This window comes from Oncorhynchus keta, chromosome 18, assembly GCF_023373465.1.
Source record: "Oncorhynchus keta strain PuntledgeMale-10-30-2019 chromosome 18, Oket_V2, whole genome shotgun sequence".
In the NCBI taxonomy this organism is placed as follows: Eukaryota; Metazoa; Chordata; class Actinopteri; order Salmoniformes; family Salmonidae; genus Oncorhynchus; species Oncorhynchus keta.
Window position 1 is genome coordinate 7,544,715 of NC_068438.1, and position 22,048 is coordinate 7,566,762.

Consider the following 22,048-nt stretch of genomic DNA (forward strand, 5'->3'; position numbering starts at 1 on the left):
AATCAAACCAGGGAATGGTATTGGAATGGAGAAGTACGAGGTTATTGTATGGCTTCTCTCGCGCGACAAAGTGGCCATCAGCCATGCAGCGTCAACAGACACAGAGCAGCTGCCCATATATGCATCTCATTTCACCAACACATTTCCCAGCTGTACCTTGGATTACGGGGCTAACGCTATGATGAATACCGAACGAAAGTAAAGCCACGTTGGAAGACTTGTTGTTGTTGTTGTTTTGTTTTCTGCAACACATTTGATCTTTTGAATGGAGGTGCAGTATGCACTGGTGCAGTTACTCTCAAGGTCAAATCACTGTGTGAGACATTTAGGCCTGCATACCGTACATACCGTAATGGATGAAAAAGGGCAGCATGATGGATGCTCTGAAAAACGCTTACCTGCTGGCTCCTTATAATTAAAAAGTAATTAACTGTACTGCCAGACAACAGAAAAAAAACTGTCCTTTTAAAGACATGCCAACAGCCATTAGCAACTGTAAATTGCCGTTTCGCTGGGAATACAGTACATACACATAAAGACTAACAAGGAGCATACTGCTCCGTTGTTGAATTAATGGCGGTCAGGCCACTTTCAACTTGATAAGAGGAAATGCAGGTAAACGACAAAATAACATGGATGCAGTTAAATTTCTCTCTCACTCACACTCTCCCCATCTCACCCAGGCTAAGTTGTTGTAAGACAACACCATCTGCCATCGTCTCAAGGTAAACAGTCTGCCCAAAGAATAGGGGCCTGATCTCCAGCTCCTCTTATATCATGTTTACTAAAACCACAGCCCTGTCAGCTGTAGCGGGAAACATCGTTACAGTATATGGGCAGAACTCTCCAAGGTAGAGAGCCTGAAATGCCAAGCAGCCATCAGCTCTCTGGGGAATCTTGGTGTGGACACTGGAAACAGTCCACATCCCAGAGATTATTTACAGGATGAGTGTCCACTCTGCTCTGCTCAGACTCAATTCTCCGACTCCTATGCCTCCCCACAATGGAGATGGATTAGGCTGTCGGCTGTGGAGTGGAACGGCCTGCAATGCCCCAGGGGCCCAGGGAGGTCCCAGTCAATGAGATCTGATGCCCCGCCGTCTAAGGGATTGGGCTGAGGGAGAAGAGAATAGGAGCAAGACCCAGGACGGTTCACTACGCATGGAGTAAAGACAGTCTGGGCGACACTTGATGGCTGCCGTTTCCTCCGATCTAGGATAAACAGAAAATGGGATCGCTTGTCCTTCTGTTATTCAGGGAATCGGGCTTCTGCTTACTGTCAGTATGTTTTCACGTTAATGCTGAAGAGTTGTACAAGAGCACTAATGTATTCTGGTCTTGATAGTACAAGACAGACTACAGGCGTGTGTAAATACCAAGTAGTTAAAACATGAGCATCATTCGTTGTTAATCATATAAATTACCAAGCTTCTACAGTATAATGTGAAACATGAGGCAAGATGAAAGGAGCCTGGTAGAACGTAGTACAGTAGTACACCAATAACCTTACAAAGAGGACCGATGCAGGAATATATCAGCGTGATTCTTTCTCCTTCTCAGGAGGGCCCATCACACAAACGGACTGAGAAGATCTGGCACATGCAGATGTTTGTCGTCTCATCTTGCCAATAACGTAATTGCCATGACAATCGTATCGCTGCGTGATATTAATCATGTCGCATGAAACGTTCATTTATCATGGCAACGTGGCACCACATCCTGCGTGTCTGGCTGACACGTTTTGATGGATGTGCACTCGTTTTATCGTTTTCTGTGTCAAGTAATGAGTTAAATATCACCGCAGTGTTTTTTTCCCTACCTGACAGTATGACGCTGATATTCTCTAAATTGTTTTGGGGTAAATAGACGATTCCGGTTTGTGCGCTTGTTCCGAAGGCGGTCTGGTCTGGAGCTTATCCATTAGGGCCATGGACCAAAGGCCTGTCTTACACACCCCATTACGCACCACCACTCTCTTCCTCGGATAAAGGGATGGACAGGAAAGAGAGAAAACATAGTGCTTCAACAAGACGCCGAGCCATGCATCTCTATTATTGGTCAGGGTGACCCTCAAGGCATGCTCCAAGGTGTTTGTCTCATAGCAACCGCAGATGAACAGGCAGACCAGGGTTCTAGGAGAAGGAGATTGGGTTTCAAAAGCCAGTATATTGTACATTTGGAGACTTGTGTTGTTTGTGCTTGGGTCTGCGAGGATTGAGATGGACTGCGGCGGTGCTCAGAAGGTGGGAGACCGCAGAGAATCAATCATTTGTCACACTGCCTCAACTACTGAGTTATATCATGAGACACACAAACACTGTGTGGCAACATACCAATCTATCCTAATATAGTACATTTACAGCATGCGAGTAGATATCCCATAGACTTCCAGTAATTGTGCTAATGCTAGTAGACGAAGGGCCTCACTGCTAAAATCCCAAAGTATCCCTTTAATCATGAACTTTGCTGTGTGACATCAATTATGCAGTTTTAATGGGAAAACAGGGCAAAAAAGTTTCCCGCCATCTGTGCTCGTCAAATAAAAGGAATAACCACACCCACTTCACATTAACTGGGTGTTGTATGATGCTAGACACTGAAGACTTTCCCAGAGGGCATTTTGGAGCCATTTTCAGTGTGTTCCAGTGGTTAAGTTAGAGTACAACATTACTTGATTATTGCAAGGCAAACATCCTCCGGGTTCAGTAAACTTACCGTCCCATAAACCCAGTAAGCCTTCAAAGAACAAGCTTTGACCGGAGCCTTTAGAGATCAAATAGTTTGCGGTGAAACCCTAAAATCAGCATTGTAGCTCAAAGACGACGGACCCCTCGCCACACATCCCCACGTTGGCCGGGATCACTACCGAGATCTAAGCCACACAGGGGATTCAGTGCGTCTAATGGGGCTACAGCCTCGAGCACATGAATGATTCTCTCACAATACCTCTAAAGCATCCTACAACCGCAACCTAACAGAACTGATCATCATTTATGGGTGTGTATATTTCCTGCAGAGTCATCACAGCAAGCCTTAAATGAATGTGAAATCAAAACACCAAGAAAACATTCTGTCGGCTGTGGACTTTACCGCGGTGACACTGGGAAGCCGGGTTCCCTTTGAAAGTCCCTTTTAGCTGGAAGAGGCTAGGCGGGGGCCCTACTTGGTAGTCAGCAGTGCTAACTGAGCTCCATTCATGATCACTGCATGCAGCTGTCCCTCTAGGGCTCCTCTATTTGAAGAGATAAGATTGACTGTTTAAAGATATATGCTGCTTTATTTTGTTGTGATTGTTCCGTTCATTTATCCCCTCTTGGCGAATTACGTTGCGGTTATCAACTCCATCTCAATGTGCCAGCATCAGCATCACACATAGCTGACAAACTAGAGGAAAGTAGTAGAATTGTGAAATGTGAAGTAGAAAAAAAATATTGTTTTTGTTTTACATTGAATCAGACATGGTTAAATTTGCACATTTCAATCATGCCGATTTTTGCATAACTAGCATACTTTTCAGACTGCTGATTAGGTTATAATTGTAAATCTGTGTGCTGTTTCATCCGTTTCACTATTACTGTTATGACTTTGGATGAAAGATAGTGAGACATATTCAATGGTTTTGAATGGTCAGATCCTTCCTCAAATCTCACAGTTCCTTTAAAGACACAAGTCTTTGAAGTCTTTATCTGACTCTCACAGCACTGCATTACTGTATGGTTCTGTCAGATAAAATACTGTAGCTTGCATAAAGTGAGGATCAAAAAAATAACAGTGAATATGGTGGTATGTGGCATATGGTGTATAGCCTATGATGCTATGCTATCCCAAAAATATGGTCATTTAGCAGACACTTCACAAAGCTGTCAAAGAGTAAGACACAGTATTAGGCCATGTGGGAATCAAACACAAAACCCTGCTGTTGCCAGAACCATGCTCTAAACCATCGAGGTATTACAACTACCGTACATGGAAATCAAGCAAACATTTCAAATTGCTCTGCGGCTGAACTGGGAATTTTATCCATGTGACGCTGGAATAAAAAGTAGGCATTTTCCTGTCAGTTTGCCTACTTCCTATCCCTCCATCATGTGAAAAATATCTAGTCCTTCAGCCTCAGAGCATTATAAAATCCACTTGAGTATGCTTCATCAAACTTTCCTATGCAAATCGAGCTGAAATCAGGGATTCCATGGCTCTACCATAAGTAAACCGATGCTATTTGACTACTATTTCTAAATCTACAAAATGCATAGAGAATGTATGACTTCTCCCCTGTCCCGCAGTAGCAAATATCCTTCGGTTTTTGCCTATGTTGTCTTTGATTATATTTGTGCTACATGGGTGCCCAAGGGAAAACTTTGCAGTCTGTGATGGGACCAAGTACATTATGGATTGAGTCTGATTTCAAAACCACTCTCTTCTGTCACAACTCCCCGGAAAATGTTTGAATAATCTCTGTCAGCTTCAGCAGACTTGCTCCATTTCACAGCAACTCCCAGTGAATTACCCTGGGCGAAGACACACTCCCTCTCTGGATATATCTGCCAAGACTCGTCCATGTCTCCAAGACCCTCCTCCCACTGCCCCACTGAACCCATCTATACATGTCCCTCATCTGCAGTACATTCCTTCATATCTCTCATCCTCTATCACCTTTGAGCTCAACTCCCATATCCGTCCATCATAATCTCCAACATAAGATCCCATATGAAAAAGAATCATAAAAATCAAATAAGATTTTTATATGGCAGAAGAAGATGATTTGTAAAACATCTAATAATAATAATCTGGTAAGAATGTGTATGTGTTGCCTTATATCAGTGGTGTATTTGTATATGTGTTGACTTACAATGCCTTCGGAAAGACACCTAGACTTTTTCCACATTTTGTTAGGTTACAGCCTTATTCTAATTTTTGTTGAAAAAAATGTATGTCCTCATCAATCAGAAATATCACATTTACATATGTTTTCAGACCCTTTACTCAGTATGTTGCTGAAACACCTTTGGCAGCAATTACAGCCGAGTGTTCTTGGGTATGACGCTACAAGCTTGGAACACCTGAATTTGGGGAGTTTCTCCCATTCTTCTGTGCAGATCCTCTCAAGCTCTGTCAGGTTGGATGGGGAGCGTTGCTGCACAACTATGTTCAGGTCTCGCCAGAGATGTCCGATAGGGTTCAAGTCCGGGTTCTGTCTTTGCCACTCAAAGATATTAACAGACTTGTCCCAAAGCCACTCATGCGAAGGTCTTGGCTGTGTGCTTAGGGTCATTGTCATGTTGAAAGGTGAACCTTCACCCCCAGTCTGAGGTCCTGAGTGCTCTGGAGCAGGTTTTCATCATGGATCTCTCTGTCGTTGCTACGTTCATCTTTCCCTCAATCTTGACTAATCTCCCAGTCCCTACCGCTGAAAAACATCCCCACAGAATGATGCTAGCACCAACATGTTTCACCGTAGGAATGGTGCCAGGTTTCCTCCAGACGTGACACTTGGCATTCAGGCCAAAGAGTTCAATCTTGGATCAATCAGACCAGAGAATCTTGTTTCTCATGGTGTGAGAGTCTTTAGGTGCCTTTTGGCAAACTCCAAGTGGGCTGTCCTATGACTTTTACTGAGGAGTGGCTTCTCTCTGGCTACTCTAGCATAAAGGCTTAAATTGGTGGAGTGCCGCAAAGATGGTTGTCCTTCTGGAATGTTCTCCCATCTACACAGAGCAACTCTAGAGCTCGGCCATCGGGTTCTTGCTCACTTCCCCTCCCTCGGTCACCTCCCTTTAGCCAGGCGGCCAGCTCTTGGAAGAGTCTTGGTGGTTCCAAACTTCTTACAGTTAAGAATGAGAGGCCACTGTGTTCTTGGGGTGTAGTTATTGTGCGTTCTCAGTGGACATTCGGGTGTTTTCTTAAATTCGCTCTGGCTATCTACAGTATTCCGATTTCAGAGGACTCTCGTCTGAGTGTACCAGAACGCAGAATAATTAATTCACGAGCTCTCGGCACCCGTTGAATATGGCCGGTGTGATTATGGCCGGTGTCAATAACCGTCGGCAAAAAAGCGCAATTAAATTGTTTCCAGCAGCACAGTTACAGTCACCAACCCTTTGGTAAACACAAAAACATTCTAACCAGCTCTGCTAGGGCGAGTACAATGGTCAGAGGGGTCTCATTTGTGTCTGGAAGTAGCTAGCAAGCTAGCCAACATTAACTTGGGTGCTTGACTGGCGTTGAAAGGCCAGAACACTCAAATGAACCCGACTCCTCAGCCCAAACGTCCAGTGTATACTCCGAGAGCAAAACAATCTGAATTTACAAACTGACAACGCTCTGAATTTATGAGCGCAGGCACTCCAGATTCAATTTAACTAGGCAAGTCAGTTATGAACAAATTATTATTTACAAGGACAGCCTACTTATTCCTCCCCATCAGGGAACTGAACCCCAGTCTCATGTGTGCCCTGCTCGCATACACTATGTGTATGTCACATGTATGTGAGACCTTAGAAGGTAGCACGTTGGTAGTAGCCAGTGACAAATATAAAACCTAAGTAGGGATGGGCTTGGTTAAAACCCTGGTTGGGAGACCAAAGGCATAGCTGTAAATAAATCAACTGTCCAGTAGGAGGTGCTGCTTAACCTTAACCATGGAAACTCCAAACATGAACATCTACATACAGTGGTTGCTCCTTTAAAACATGCACGAGACATTACGTTTTTTTTTAATAATACATGCAACATTTTTGTTATGTCTACATTTTAACCACTCGTACAAGTCAGATATTACAAGAGTTCTTCTTTGAATCTTTTAAGTGTACTAGCTGTCATATGTTTTACTTAAAAGTTCCAGGTAGAACATAAAGCAATCATGTTAAATTCTTCTATATCTTTTCCATATGGGATCCTGCTATCCTACTCGCTCTGATCTTCATCACCTGCCCTACGTGTACTACACATCAAACAATCCACCCACCCACCAAGTCACCTATGCATCCACCCATGCACGCACCCAACCACCCACCCAGCCACCCAACCAGCCACCCCCTCTGTAGTGTCAATATCGAAATCAATATTCAAATCATTCCAAGGGAATTTGTTTTTCTTCTCTGTTTTTCTCCATTAACTCAAAGAAGCATAAATATCAATTCATGCACATTTAACACCACCACCTGCCCCCAAATGACCTGTTGGCATTTCTACCGCAGTGTTTTCCTTAAATTAAAAACCGTAACAACATGCAAATACAAAAAGGGCACTTTGAGGTCCGTTACTTGTTTTTACAGAAATGTCAAGGTCTCAGAATAGCTGAGAAATTCTGCAAGACCTATCCAGGCAAATTACAAAATGACTGCATACTGTGTTATCTTCATGCATTATCCCCATTTCTCTTCTTTGTTACAGCTAGTTCAGTGATCGATTCCCCGCTAAATGTAGGGTGAGCGTCAATGTTTCTGGCTTTTAAAGCAACATTGAAAGTGCCTGAATGAATTAAGACTGCATGGGCTGGCACAAAATAAATCACTGGCTGCACATAGGCACAGCTACAGTATTCTTTCCAATGTTACAAGTAGTAGTTTAGTTTGTGCTAATGGACTAGCAGATTTTACTTATGTATGGTGTTGTGATGGTGTTGTGGTAGGTTTAACTTCCTGTTAAAATGCCTGTCACTTTGTGTTAGGGTGACTTTTGACCCCAGGCCAGACAGGGGCAGCTGTCTCAGGGGACAGGCTACAGCAGGTCCCTGTACTTGAGAGGCTACGACACTGACCTTTGACTTTAAACCTCTAAACACTAAGGACAGCTGTCCCAGAGGGAAGGTGTAGCAGGTGCTGCCATTGCAACCGGTTGTGAAAAGTAAATATCAGCCCTTAAACCTCAGATGAACAGGAATGGAAAAGGCTTTCTTTAAATTCAATCAATTCAGTTATTGGGGAAATTAGATGCCGAAAAACCAACTGGTGGTTTAGGGTTAGGTCCGTGGATTTGGATTGTGACTTAAATCATCAAAATCATCACTATTGATGGGCCAGATGGCCAGCAGATTGGCAGTGTGAGGGAGCTGTCTCTTGTCTTGGATATGTCAACGTTCCCCCTTCATGCCTCTTCACACCATTGAAATCAAGACCAAGACCAAGACAGCTGTCCACCATCAAGACACTGCTGCCTCATTACAATATTCAAAAGAAAGTCTGTCCATTATGCACACTGCGTAACATCTCAGGATTGGCAGTGCTGCTCAAGACGAGCTGTATCGAGGTACACTGCACTGATATACATACCTCTATCTGGTGTGGTCTGGCAGGGTCGTGATCCTCATGAAGACTGTGTGGGCTGTGTTGGCCTAGCAGAGAAGGGCAGACATGTGCAGCTTACATGTGGTCAGGGTGCCGCTGAGCAGGGGGTAAGGGGGACTACCTAAGTAGCATCTGGAGGTCGGCACTGGGGGCTAAAGGAAACAACTGGGTCCCTTGTGGAGGATGTCCATTGACCTGGGGGTGAGAGAGAGAGAGAGAGACAGCATTATATACACTGAGTGTACAAAACATTAAGAACACCTTCCCAATATTGAGAACAGCCTCGAAAGCATTCCACAGGGATGCTGGCCCACAGTTGTGTCAAGCTGGCTGGATGTCCTTCAGGTTGTGGACCATTCTTGATACACACAGGAAACTGGTGACAAGAAAAACTCAGCAGTGTTGCAGTTCTTGACACAAACCGGTGCATCTGGCACCTACTTCCATACCCCGTTCAAAGGCACTTAAATCTTTTGTCTCGCCCATTTACCCTCAGAAAGGCACACATACACAATCCATGTCTCAGAGGTTTAAAATCCTTCTTTAACCTGTCTCCTCCCCGTCATCTACACACATTGAAGTGTATTCAGTAAGGGATCGTAGCTTTCACATGGACTTAGTCCACGTCATGGAAAGGTGCAGGTGTTCATAATGTTTTGTACACTAACCCTTGATATTTTTTTTTCAGAATAAAAAAAATACGCCAACATAGCGTAGGTTATAGACAACAATGAAAACAAAATCAGAGAACAGCGACGTGGTGTGACGAAACACATTCCACAATGGAGTAGCAAACTGATTCCACTCTACACCAGACTGTACGCAATCCTGTTTTACTTGATCAATTTATAGGATATGCTCGACTTAACTGTAACATTCTCAACTTTATTCTATTCTATTTACAGTATAATCTTAGAGTACATGACAGATACGTCTCCCTCTAAACTGTTCCTTCACGGCTGACCTCAGCGGGAGAGCCGAGTTAAACTCTGCAGTGACTCCAAAATCAGCCCATCTTGCCGCCTTGCACTCCTGCTTCGAACTTTTTGCACGTGTTGTCGGGAAATATGCCCCGAGGGTATCAGACCTCATTTGCATATGCAGAGCAGAAAAACAGTGCGTAATAAGACACTGATGCACTGTCAAGTCCTTACTTTAAAAGAGGGAGAAGAAAATAACACACTCACTCGCACAGAACCCAAACAAAGAGACTGATGGTTAACTCTGGGGTTATTCACATCACTGGCCTGCTTTCAAACTAGACAGGAAGGAATTGTGTTTTTATTCCGTCAGAGTATTTGTCTACAAATATCTTTCCCACCTTCCCTCTATATTTATTCTCTCCCTCTCTGATCAATATGAACATAATTAAACAACCGCGCATTAGCATCTGCAATAAAAAATCAACTTTTTCATTAAAACCCCATATGCTCTCATTGGTTTCATGATCTAACAAGAGGCTAGGTAGTTGCAGAGTGTCGTGACTGGCCTGTGCGGGTCAGGTTACCGTGGACCATAATCCTACATAGATATATCTCTCACCCACCAGCAGGGGGAGAGATCGAGAGGTATTGTAAATCTTAAGGGAGCAGACAATATCCCTTCGTCCTCTCAGTATGGAATACATGATTTTTATTTGACCTTTATTCAACTAGGCAAGTCAGTTGTGAACAAATTCTTATTTTCAACGGCCTAGGAACAGTTGGTTAACTGCCTTGTTCAGGGGCAGAACAACAGATTTTTACCTTATCAGCTTGGGGACTCGATCTTGCAACCTTTCGGTTACTAGTCCAAGGATCTAACCACTAGGCTACTTGCCGCCCCGATGGGTCTATGGAGATGCTACCTCTGAACAGTAACATGCAATAAATGGACTTTGGGACAATATGATTCGTCAGCCAACATGGTACTAATGACGATAGATGGAATATGAAAATCAATGTAGTTTTTGTTCTGTTATTAAAAGTTTGAAAAGCGTTTTCACAATATGCCCTTGATGTTTGCATACTGTACGTTCTGTGGAAAATGTCCAGATCAAAGAGAATGTTTATGTAAGGATGAAATGTGAAGTTAGTTGTCTAAATTGGATCTGAGTAAAATCCAGACCTTGCCTCGCAACTAGTTACGCCCAGAGAACTTACCCTAAAGGCGGAAACAGCCATTTCTAACCTGAGGGGTTAAAACATGCGAGTTAAGAATTAACATTATGACTAGGGACCACGAGCTGCAGCCAAGGTCCGATTAGTTGTAACCCCAAAACGCAACACCAGGTTGAAGAAGACAAAGGAACCTTTTAACAATCTACGCTACGGATGAGTGGCTGTGTCTAAGAAGGTGAATTCAAACAGGACCACCCGGTTATTCTCTCCAAGGAATCGTGCGTCTACACTGCTTTCATTCCCACACAGGAACCACCTATATGGCTGGCTAGCCGCCCTCAGAAGACCCCTCTTTCAGAACAAGGGCGAGGAAACAGACCACTAAGAGAAAGGACACTGACATCGCGTGAACAATCAGAGAGTTACACCCGGTAACAACAGAAGTGTCGCCATCAGAGGAGAGGTCGGAACTTGGTCCACGAGGAGAGACCCCATCGGAGACGATCGAAATGTAATTACATCATTATATTCTGACCCATAAGAGTGGCAGTTCGGGGCAAGGTCAGGGTTAAACTAAGCATAGTTTTCAAATGTACCAAAGTGTGCTTTTCTCTCGTGCACTCTCGCTCTTTCTTTCTCTTTTGAAATCCCTATTTTGTGTAACACGTGTCATATTGTGTTGGCCCGCTAGGGACCTGTTTCATTGGACTAAGTTGTAATCAATATCCTAGACTGTGTGTTTGCGTAATCTATCGTTCAAAAAGTTTGGGGTCACTTAGAAATGTCCTTGTTTTTGAAAGACAAGTCAATTTTTTGTCCTTTAAAATAACATCAATTTGATCAGAAATACAGTGTAGACATTGTTAATGTTGTAAATTACTATTGTAGCTGGAAACGGCTGATTTAAAATAAAAAAAATTATGGAATATCTACATAGGCGTACAGAGGCCCATTATCAGCAACCATCACTCCTGTGTTCCAATGACACGTTGTGTTAGCTAATCCAAGTTTATCATCTGGGCTCGGTGACCGGTCATGGTGGCGCTGTGAGTGATTTATCACCCGCTCATCAGATGTAACCGTCAGCTCAAGAGCCCTGTCAACCAGCGGAATAACAAAGCTGGTGGGTTACTTTGATCAGACAATAAAGATGTTCATTTTCCAAACAACACCACAAACATCAGACAGGAAATACTGGCAGCTACTGTACGTGGATGAGGAGCGTGGGTGGAGAGTGTTGGGTAAACGTGCCTGTCATGGGTCTGTGAGACAGTGTGAAAATATCCACTTAGGCACGAGTATCCAGAGTAAATAGAGACCACATTAAGCTGGGTTAAAAAGCCTTGATGGATTTCTGGCCACCCATGCCCAAGCGTAAGCTTCCAGAAGCACCTCTGGGTTTGGGCTGGTTCTCCTAAGCCAATCGAGACCATCGCTTTTCTCCAAATTCTCCATTACGAACTTGCAGCCTTTCAGCATGGGTCGATACTGCACAGTAGGGAAGGGAGACTGTGTGTGTGTGTGTGTGTGTGTGTGTGTGTGTGTGTGTGTGTGTGTGTGTGTGTGTGTGTGTGTGTGTGTGGACTGTGCTGACCACTCTGTCTCTCATTCCATGTACTAGAATGCTGCCATTGGCAAGGACATTCTCACCTTTACTGTTAAAGCGAGGCTGCAAGTTCTACCAACAAAATACAATCTAGCACTCTGGTACCCTGCAAACCATGACCCATTTTGTATTCTACATGAGTGAAGAGTAATGGAGTCCATTGCCCATGTTGTGAAAGGCTGCTGTTCATACAAGGATTTTTACATTGCTACACATGACCGTCTTGTTGACCTGATGCCAGCAAGGTGGGAAAAGTGGTCTCACCAACCACACATATGCATAAGGGGAAGCTGGTTCGATGTTGATGATGATGATGTGTTTTCCTGTGTGCCAAATACATCAGATATTGTTGTTGAGGAGGAGGCCAGGGGGAGGTGCTCATTTTGGAAGCGGGCTGTTCATTTGACGGCTATATGGAGCAGGCCTTCGCCAATAAGCTTCTTTCTGTTTTCTTGGACAGCCTCTGGTGTAGGTGCAAGCTGGTGGCGCTGATATTCGGCAGTCTCGGCCACGTACACAGGCTTGCAGTGTGTGGCCTCCACATTGCAGGCCTGACAAAAACTAGGGCAAAGCAATTGGCTAGGTACTGCTCTGTTTTAGCTGTGGTGGGCAGCCTAGCTCTTTGGTGAAGGAGGTGCTTTCTGTACCCTTGAGTGCCATGCATTATTGGATCCGTTTTTTGTCAATTTGATTGGTGGATTCAAATAAAGTATTTAAAATGTGTGTGTGAGTGCATGACTGGGTATGTGTATAAAGCACATAGAGTAGTCAAAAATTTGGACACACTCATTCAGAGGTTTTTCTTTATTTTACTATTTTCTACATTGTAGAATAATAGTGAAGACATCAAAACTATGTAAAAACACATATGGAATCATGTAGTAACCAAAAAAGTGTTAAACAAATATAGTTTATATTTGAAAATCTTCAAAGTAGCCACCCTTTGCCATGATGACAGCTTTGCACTCTCTTGGCATTCATCATCTTTGAAATGCAAGAGAATGGCCATAATGTATTATTCCAGTTAGGTGCAATTTAGATTATGGCCACTAGATGGTAACAGTGTAGGTGCAAACATTTAGACTGATCCAAAGAACCATTGCATTTCTGTTCAAATGTTGTACCAAGTCTGCCCAAATGTGCCTAATTCGTTTATTGATACATTTTCAAGTTGATAACTGTGCACTCTCCTCAAACAATAGCAGGGTATTCGTACACTGTAATAGCTACTGTAAATTGGAGTGTAGTTAGATTCACAATAATTTAAGCTTTCTGCCCATATCAGATATGTCTATGTCTTGGGAAATGTTCTTGTTACTTACAATCTCATGCTAATCACATTAGCCTATGTTAGCTCAACCTTCCCGCGGGGGGTACACCGATCCTGGTTAATCAAGGTTAATATATCAGCACTCTCAGAGGTTAATCTATCCATAGGAACATGCAACGCTGTGCGAGAATCGAACCCTCAGACTGCTGATATTAACTCTGAATAGTTGACCTCACGCAGCTGATCATGAGGAGAGGATTATAGATCTAGATTTTAACATACAAAGGAATCAGTCAGTCACATAAATACTTCCGAAAAGCTTATTCTGGAGTCCATGCATAGTACACACTTAAATACATCAAAGATAAACCATGTTGGTTCTAATATGGCAGTCAGTGAGACAATTGTGATTCTGAGTGCATCAAGGCTCCCTATACAGGTCTGCAGATTGGAGAGGGCTCTAGCCAGTCTTATGGTTTATTCCAGAACAGTGGGTGAAGCATTGTGAAGCACTGCAGGGAGATAGATGCAGAGATGTTGCTTTGTGTTGAGCAAAACGAAGGCTTTGTAATTGGAGCTCACGCTTGTGATCGGTGGGATGGAGAGCAATGGCCTCAGCGTGATACGAATCCAGTCACTCGTATTACAGCAGCGTTCCAAGTCACACAACCCTGACCAACCTGAGGAGTGAGGCACTCGGTGTGAAACTGATGGGTTAATGCTCCCTATAATACCCTCAAATAAGTCACGCTAAAAAGCCTGTGAACACATGCGATGCAAATGGTCCACTCTTTATCTTTTCTCTACGTTTTTTTCCCAGCTTTGGTACCAAGGCGACAGATGCAAGACAGCTGATAACTGACCGGCAGATGTGGGCCGAGCTAAATCCCAAGGGAACACTTCCCGGCATTACTGCCAACAGATAATAATCTACTGTGCAAGCAGGGGGCCAATTGAGCTATGTTTTAGCAAAGGCATCACATTTGCTCCTCATTACAAGTATGCAAAATGGTCTTGACACACCTTCAAAACCAAGCATCCAGCGGCATAACTTTAGGCTGATTGGCGTCTATTTTAGGTCTGATTATTTCAAGTTAATGTCCTCCCTCCTTGTGGCTGTCATTTGCCAGATGTGTGTGTGTGCGGATGGTTTCTGACACCTCTATGGAGGTACAGGACTCTTTTTCAGACGATGCAGTGTCCCGTCTCTCTCCTCAGCTTATTCCCGGTCTGTCTCGGCAGTGGCTGGAGCAAGGCCCAGATCGCCTCTCCTCTCACTCTGACTGCACCACTAATGATTTAGTCTATATATAACCCCTCTCTCTGTCTGCCTGCCTGGACTGCCTGCCTGATTTTCTCATCTCCTGCTCTAGCCCCACACCAGACCCATGTATCTAAACCCTATTTCATTAAAACTCCACAGCAGGCAGAATAATAAGACATTTTGGCGTGGATAAAGAATGATGCTGTTTGAGTGAAAGGCTCAGTCTTTGCTGGTTGCTAGTTTGACGATTGTGTCAAAGATCAAAGGAGAAACGGAAAATGTGAGCACAGGAGGTGCAGTAAAAGAGAAAATAAAAGAGAGTTGAAAAAGAAAGAGACGTTCGGCTGTTTCTCTGTTCTTCTGCTAGATAGTACAGAGGTCTCTGGGTCTTACTGCAGTCAATCCAGAACGTCTGGCTGAGACAGTTCTGTTCCTGTTACACCGTTCCCATCTCTGCTGTATACAGTTGTCGCAGTGACATCATGAACATTCTATTGCCACCCAACATCAAACTTGTCATTGTCGTTATGTAAAAGTATATACACAAATATGACCGGCTGTATGACATCAACAGCATGGTGGTCCAAATGACATAATTGCTGGATTTTACTTCAGTATATGTCAATGTAGCATGCCAGGCAACTAAAAGCAACGTTCTGAACAATGTTTCGGTTCATTTCTAGCTTGTTAGCTAGGTAGCTAGCTAGCACTCCCTAAAAACACACCACTTTGATACAGCAAAGCCTGAAAGTGACTTTTCGCTATCCCCTTTCCTAACCTTAACCTAATTATCCTAACCTGTTACAAAAAAGTCACTTCCAGTCACAGCTGTAGCAAAGTGGCGTGTTTTTAGGGAATCTCCTAACATTAGCTAGTTCAAATAATGACCAGAGCAATAGCTGACATCTTAACTTCAGCTAATTTGTCTTCATTATTACAGGAAGATAAAATCACAACAAGGTCATCATTTACAAGGTAATGATAATTACCTGATAATGATAAGATAATAAAAAACAAATGTTGTTGGTCGTATACACATATTTAGCCGAATGGTAATGATAGATAATGAACGGAAATGGTCTCTTCACACAGACAATGTGGTGAAGAAGGAGCAACAGCACCTCTTCAACCTCAGGAGGCTGAAGAAATTTGGCTTGACCCCTAAGGCCCTGACAAACGTATAGTGTTGCACCATTGAAAGCATCCTGCCAGACTGTATCACCGCCTCGTACAGCAATTGCACCGTCCACAACCGCAGGGCTCTCCAAAGGGTGGTGCAGACCAACACAACACCAGTGGCACACCACCTGCCCTCCAGAACATCTACAGGACCCGTTGTCACAGATCATCAAGGACCTCGACCACTGAGCCAGGGCCTGTTCCCCGCGCTACCAGACTGAGATTATGGCAAAAATTATCATATTTAAACTTTGTGGTCAATTGTGACGATAGAATAACTGCTTGACTCATATTGATGCCACATAGGAAGTTTTAAAGGGATTTGTTGCTTTTTAAAAGGCAGTCGCTCTTTAACCAGATGATTATAGGCCGATTTTTTTATTTATTTGTTTTGGGGGAACTCAGTCGGTCTTTCAATTTACTGTTGAGACAAGCCTAAGCTGTAATAGCAGAATGAACTAGATGCAATTTCAAAATCAATTAAGGTTATACTTTTACCAGAGAACTCAGTCGATCTGTGCAATACAGACCAGAGATTGGGAACAATTCTTGCTTTCTTTAACTTCTTGAAACCATTTATCTTTTCAGGCACTTGGAAGTAGGACTATATTTCTTCATTGACTTTCTCTGCCATGAAATTGTTGGGGAGGTGCTTTGCCATCTTGTGATATTTTGTTCACTAAATTAACTTAATTCGATCAGACGGGACATAAGGTCCTCCAGCCTGGACTATATTTAATAGCAAATCCTCCTGACCTTTCGGGAGCTCTGTGGCCGCTGGATGCCAGAAACTTGGCCCCACTCTCTCCACTCCGAGACAGCCCGAGTGCACCAGGGTGGAAGACTTAAGCTAGCCTGCATCCTCAGGCTGATTAGGTCTGAACCCCCTTCATCTCAATGTTGGAACAACAAAACAATGTTCCTCTTTTAGAAAGCCCCCCCTCCAAGTCTCTCATTCCAGGAAACAGCTCGACCTTGAGACATCCCGGCCCTCCCTCACCCGCTCCATCCCTCGCATCAGCCTCCCTTTCGGCTGCACCGGTCCTCATTTATCCATTTATTTATTTTGTGACGAGCCGCTATCCTCTCCACCTGGTAGGGCATCGTGGTGTTTATTTTTATTTCACCTTTATTTAACCAGGTAGTCTAGTTGAGAACAAGTTCTCATTTACAACTGTGACCTGGACAAGAATAAGCAAAGCAGTGCGACACAAACAACGACAGAGTTACACATGGAATAAACAAACAAACAGTCAATAACTGAATATACATTTTTAAGATAAGGGAGGTAAGCCAATGAATAGGCCATAGTGGTGAAATAATTACAATTTAAACACTGGAGTGATAGATGTGCAAGTAGAGATACTGGGGTGCCATGGAGCAAATAATAAAAAATAACAGTATGGGGATGAGGTAGTTGGATGGGCTATTTACAGATGGGCTATGTACATGTGCAGTGTGAGCTCTGTGAGCTGCTCTGACAGCTGTTGCTTAAAGTTAGTAAGGGAGATATGAGTCTCCAGCTTCAGTGACTTTAGCAATTCGTTCCAGTCATTGGCAGCAGAGAACTGGAAATAAAGGTGGCTAAAGGAGGAATTGTCTTTGGGGGTGTCCAGTGAAATATACCTGCTGGAAAGCGAGCTACGGGTGGGTGCTGCTATGGTGACCAGTAAGCTGAGATAGGCGGGGCTTTACCTAGCAAAGACTTATGAAGCGAGGGCCAACCAACGAGAGCATACAGGTTGCAGTGGTGGGTAGTATATGGGGCTTTGGTGACAAAACGGATGGCACTGTGATCGACTGCATCCAATTTGTTGAGTAGAGTGTTGGAGGCTATTTTGTAAATGACATCGCCAAAGTCAAGGATCACCAGGATAGTCAGTTTTAAGAGGGTATGTTTGGCAGCATGAGTGGATGCTTTGTTGCGAAATAGGAAGCCGATTCTAGATTTAATTTTGGATTGGATATGCTTAAAACTTCTTATGGCTTGGGGGTAGTATTTCGATGTCTGGATGAGAAGCGTGCCCAAAGTAAACTGCCTGGTCCTCAGGCCCAGAAGCTAGGATATGCATATAATTAGGATAGAAATAGTCATAATAAACATTCATAAAAAATACAAGTGTTATACATCGGCTTAAAGATTAACTTCTTGTTAATCCAGCCGCTTTGTCAGACTTCAAAAAAGCTTTACGGCGAAAGAATACCAATCGATTATCTGAGGACAGCGCCCCGCTTACAAAAGCATACGAACATTTTACAACCAAGTAAAGGAATTACAAAAGTCATAAATAGTGATAATTACTTACCTTTGATGATCTTCCCATTTACTCAATAAAGTTCCTGTTTATATCCAAAAACCTCAGTTTTGTTCAGTAATCCACAGGTTCAAATGCAGTTACAACAGGCAGACGAAAAATCCAAATAGTATCCATAAAGTTCATAGAAACATGTCAAACAATGTTTATAATCAATCCTCAGGTTGTTTTTAGCCTAAACAATCGCTAATATTTCAACCGGACAATAACGTCGTCAATATAAAAGGTAAACAAGATAGGCGCGCTCTCGGACGAGCGCATGAAGAACCTCTGGGACACTGTAGGGTCCACTCATTCAGAGTGGTTTTACTCTCTCATTTTTCAGAATACAAGCCTGCCAAATCAGTTCTGATAAACTCACAGACATTATTTTAACAGTTTTGGAAACTTTAGTGTTTTCTATCCAAATCAAATTATATGCATATCCTAGCTTCTGGGCCTGAGTAGCAGGCAGTTTACTTTGGGCACGCTTTTCATCCGGAGGTGCAAGCAATGAGGCTGTGATCGCTGAAATCCTGGTTGAAGACAGCAGAGGTGTATTTGGAGGGCAGGTTGGTTAGGATTATACCTATGAGGGTGCCTATGTTTACGGATTTGGGATTGTACCTGGTAGATTCATTGATCATTTGTGTGAGATTGAGGGCATCAAGATTGTAGGATGGCCAGGGTGTTAAGCATGTCCCAGTTTAGGTCACCTAACAGCACAAGCTCTGAAGATAGATGGGGGGGCAATCAATTCCCATATGGTGTCCAGGGCACAGCTGGGGGCAGAAGTTGGCCTATAGCAAGCGGCAATGGTGAGAGACTTGTTCCTGGAAAAGGTGGATTTTTAAAAGTAGAAGCTCAAATTGTTTGGGCACAGACCTGGATAGTAAGACAGAACACTGCAGTAGATTGCAACTCCTCCCCCTTTAGCAGTTCTATCTTGTCGGATAATGTTATAGTTAGCGATGGAAATTACAGGGTTTTTCGTGGCCTTCCTGAGCCAGGATTCAAACATGGCTAAGACATCTGGGTTGGCAGAGTGTGCTAAATTAGTGAATAAAACAAACTTCGGGAGGAGGCTTCTCATGTTAACATGCATGAAACCAAGACTTTTACAGTTACAGAAGTCAACAAATGAGATCGCCTGGGGAATGGGAGTGGAGCTAGGAGCTGCAGGGCCTGGATTAAACTTTACATCACCAGAGGAGGAGTAGGATAAGGGTACGGCTAAGGGCTATAAGAACTGGTCGTCTAGTATGTTTGGTACAGAGAGTAAAAGGAGCAGGTTTCTGGGCGAAGTAGAATAGATTCAATACATAATGCACAGACAAAGGTATGGTAGGATTTGAATACAGTGGAGGTAAACCTAGGCATTGAGTGACGATGAGAGAGGTGTTGTCTCTAGAGGCATCAATTAAACCAGGTGAGGTCACTGCATGTGTGGGAGGTGGGAGAAGAGGGTTAGCTGAGGCATATTGAGCAGGGCTGGAGTCTACAGTGAAATAAGACAACAATCACTAACCAAAACAGCAATGTACAAGGCATATTGACATTAGGGAGAGCATGCGTAGCCGAGTGATCATAGGGTCCAATGAGTAGCTGGACGGGCTGGAGAAACGGCAATTCAGACAGGTAGCGGGCCGGGGCTAGCGGGCTAGCAGAAGGGCCTTAGAGGGATGTTGCGACGGAAGAAGTCGGTTGTAGCCCCTTCGTGTGGTTACGTCGGCAGACCAGTCGTGGTGGATCAGCAGGGGTCCGTGTAGTAAAAGGGTCCAGGCCAATTGGCAAAATAGGTATAGTACCCCAAGAAATTGACTGATGGACCACTTCAGCTAACAGTCCGGTATGCTCTAGACAGTGTAACGAGGTGGTTGCTTAATGAACACCCCTGTGTCTCCCTGCCTCTGTGCCCTCTGCCGCACGTACAGCAGAATCAGCTCCACTAATAGGGACTTTGACGGGCAGAAGAGTGGGCACCCTGGTGAGGCACCCCATCATTACAGACCGGCAACGTGAGCAGACACGATAATGGGCTGCGGTGTTGGAACATACATAAAACAGCCATTAGAGCCACATACAATGTACATTCACTAAACCTCTATTACAGAATATGCCGTTTGAAATTGCACAGTCTTTCAAAACCCTCCAACCTTGTCACATCTTAAAAGCTCTTTATCAACATACATTCCGCTAAAAGTGTCTACCTCCAGTATCCCTGTGAGATGGCCAATTACCTTGCACACTCATAGCTATAGTCCATCTCCTTGGGGATGACATTGTTACATAAAAGAGGGAGGCGGGAAAGGACTGAGAGTAGATGTCAAAATCTATTTCGGCACTTGAATTTGAATCATAGGCCCATTGAACACATACGGTGGACTGTACTTATTTTCTTAAAGCACATGCCATTCAACAAACAAACATAACTTGTAGTGATGCCTCAGCAGCTTTGCTGTGGAGTTCTGCTACCTTGCCTGAGGCCATAATTGTTAACCTGTTCAGGAAAAGGAATGACATGAGCAGGCGGGATCACACACAATTTAGACAATATTTATACCCACAAGCTGTCAATAACTCGCGAAATCTCATCCAACAGCAGAGTAATGGGAAGCAGTTACAGGGGTCTTCACCCCCATATCTACCTGCAATCAACAACAAAAATAAATGATTTTCTTACGAGCCCCACATATAACCACGGCTTCAATCACAACAATATGCTCAATGGCAATTTTGAGCCCAGCAAAATGTTACTGACTACCCAATGATATGTTTAAGAGATGGAACATTTAGCAATTTTTACAGACACAAACATGTGCATGGGTGTATGTAATAAGAGCATGTGGTCTGCTCTTGTTGCTCACAAGTGACAGTGGCAATATTAGACTGATGTCTAGAAAACAACAAGGTTAGCTAATATCACAGAATTGCTTGCTGTCAGTGGCAAAAGGGGCAGAAGATTCTAGAATGTTTGTGAAAATGACTGGGGTGACAGACTATTTCTCTCAGCGGGATTAGTGACGCAGACAGAGAGAAAACCACCTGTTTCTCCAAAGGACCCCGACGGGGATGGAAACAATCCACAACCAGAAATCCCCCCCCACCCCCTGGAGTTTGATTATGACTGCAGGCTGCATTTACTTTGAAAGGACTGAACCATTCTGCTATTCTGGAGGGATGTAATTCACATATCAGATAGGATGGCTGGGGGGGAGGGGGGGGGGGGTTGAGGCTGTGTGATTCTTATGCTAGTTCTTAGCTGGTGTGTTCAACCTTCAACCCATGGTCAAGCTTGCTCGAGAGACATATCAGATGTGGCAACGCTAAAACCTCTGAGCATAGACATGATCCGCATTTTGTTTCTCAAACCTTTCACCGTGAAGAGATACGTATTCCTTGCACCTTTTATAATTTATAATGGTCAAAAGCTTATCTCTTGACCCCACCCCAATAAAAGCCACAGTGCTGCCCCATCTCTAACAGTAGGTGATCTGAGGCTCATGCAGAACATCTGATGGGCCGGCGTTAAGGTTTCATCTGTCAGCAGCCAGGCTCTCACTCTCTCAGCAGCCAGCTAGTTTTAAATATCACTAGTCTGACTGCAGCCCCGCATCGTTAGACTCCCCGGCAAACTCGAGGTTTCCTGCATTATGTATCTGTCCCGTTACCTTCCTGCCACAAGACTAATAATGTTTTTTTTGCTCCACTTCTCTTCTTGGAGGTGAAGAAGTATGAGGAGAGGGCGTGGGGGGGGTGTTCCAGTCAAGTGATCGCTCTCAATGGAGGATCCCCATCCCTGTGACAGTCTGCAACTCCGCTACTCACTTCCAAACAAGCTACAGTGAGAGCGGAGAGGGAATGCTTTGGCAAAGGAACACATACTTCCAGGATGAGTGGTGCCTCTATGGGACCGGCCTCTGCTGATATAATATTTATCCACCTTTTTACCACTTCATTTGCATGATAGTAGATATTTTCAGCGAGGAAAGATACGTTGGCATGAATTTCCTCTAAATGACATATTGAGATGACACCTGCATTGCTTATA

The 22,048-nt window shown here is 43.8% G+C and overlaps 1 protein-coding gene across 8 annotated transcripts in view; it reads right to left on the reverse strand.

The window, feature by feature from the left end:
• Positions 1-22,048, reverse strand: part of zgc:172282 (leucine-rich repeat and fibronectin type III domain-containing protein 1-like protein) — a 105,567-nt gene that overhangs the window by 47,315 nt on the left and 36,204 nt on the right. For all 8 annotated transcript variants that reach the window (XM_035791656.2, XM_035791655.2, XM_035791657.2 and 5 more), the window contains exon 2: positions 8,271-8,480. The gene's annotated coding sequence lies outside the window, so the exon portion shown is untranslated. The remainder of the gene's footprint in view (positions 1-8,270; positions 8,481-22,048) is intronic.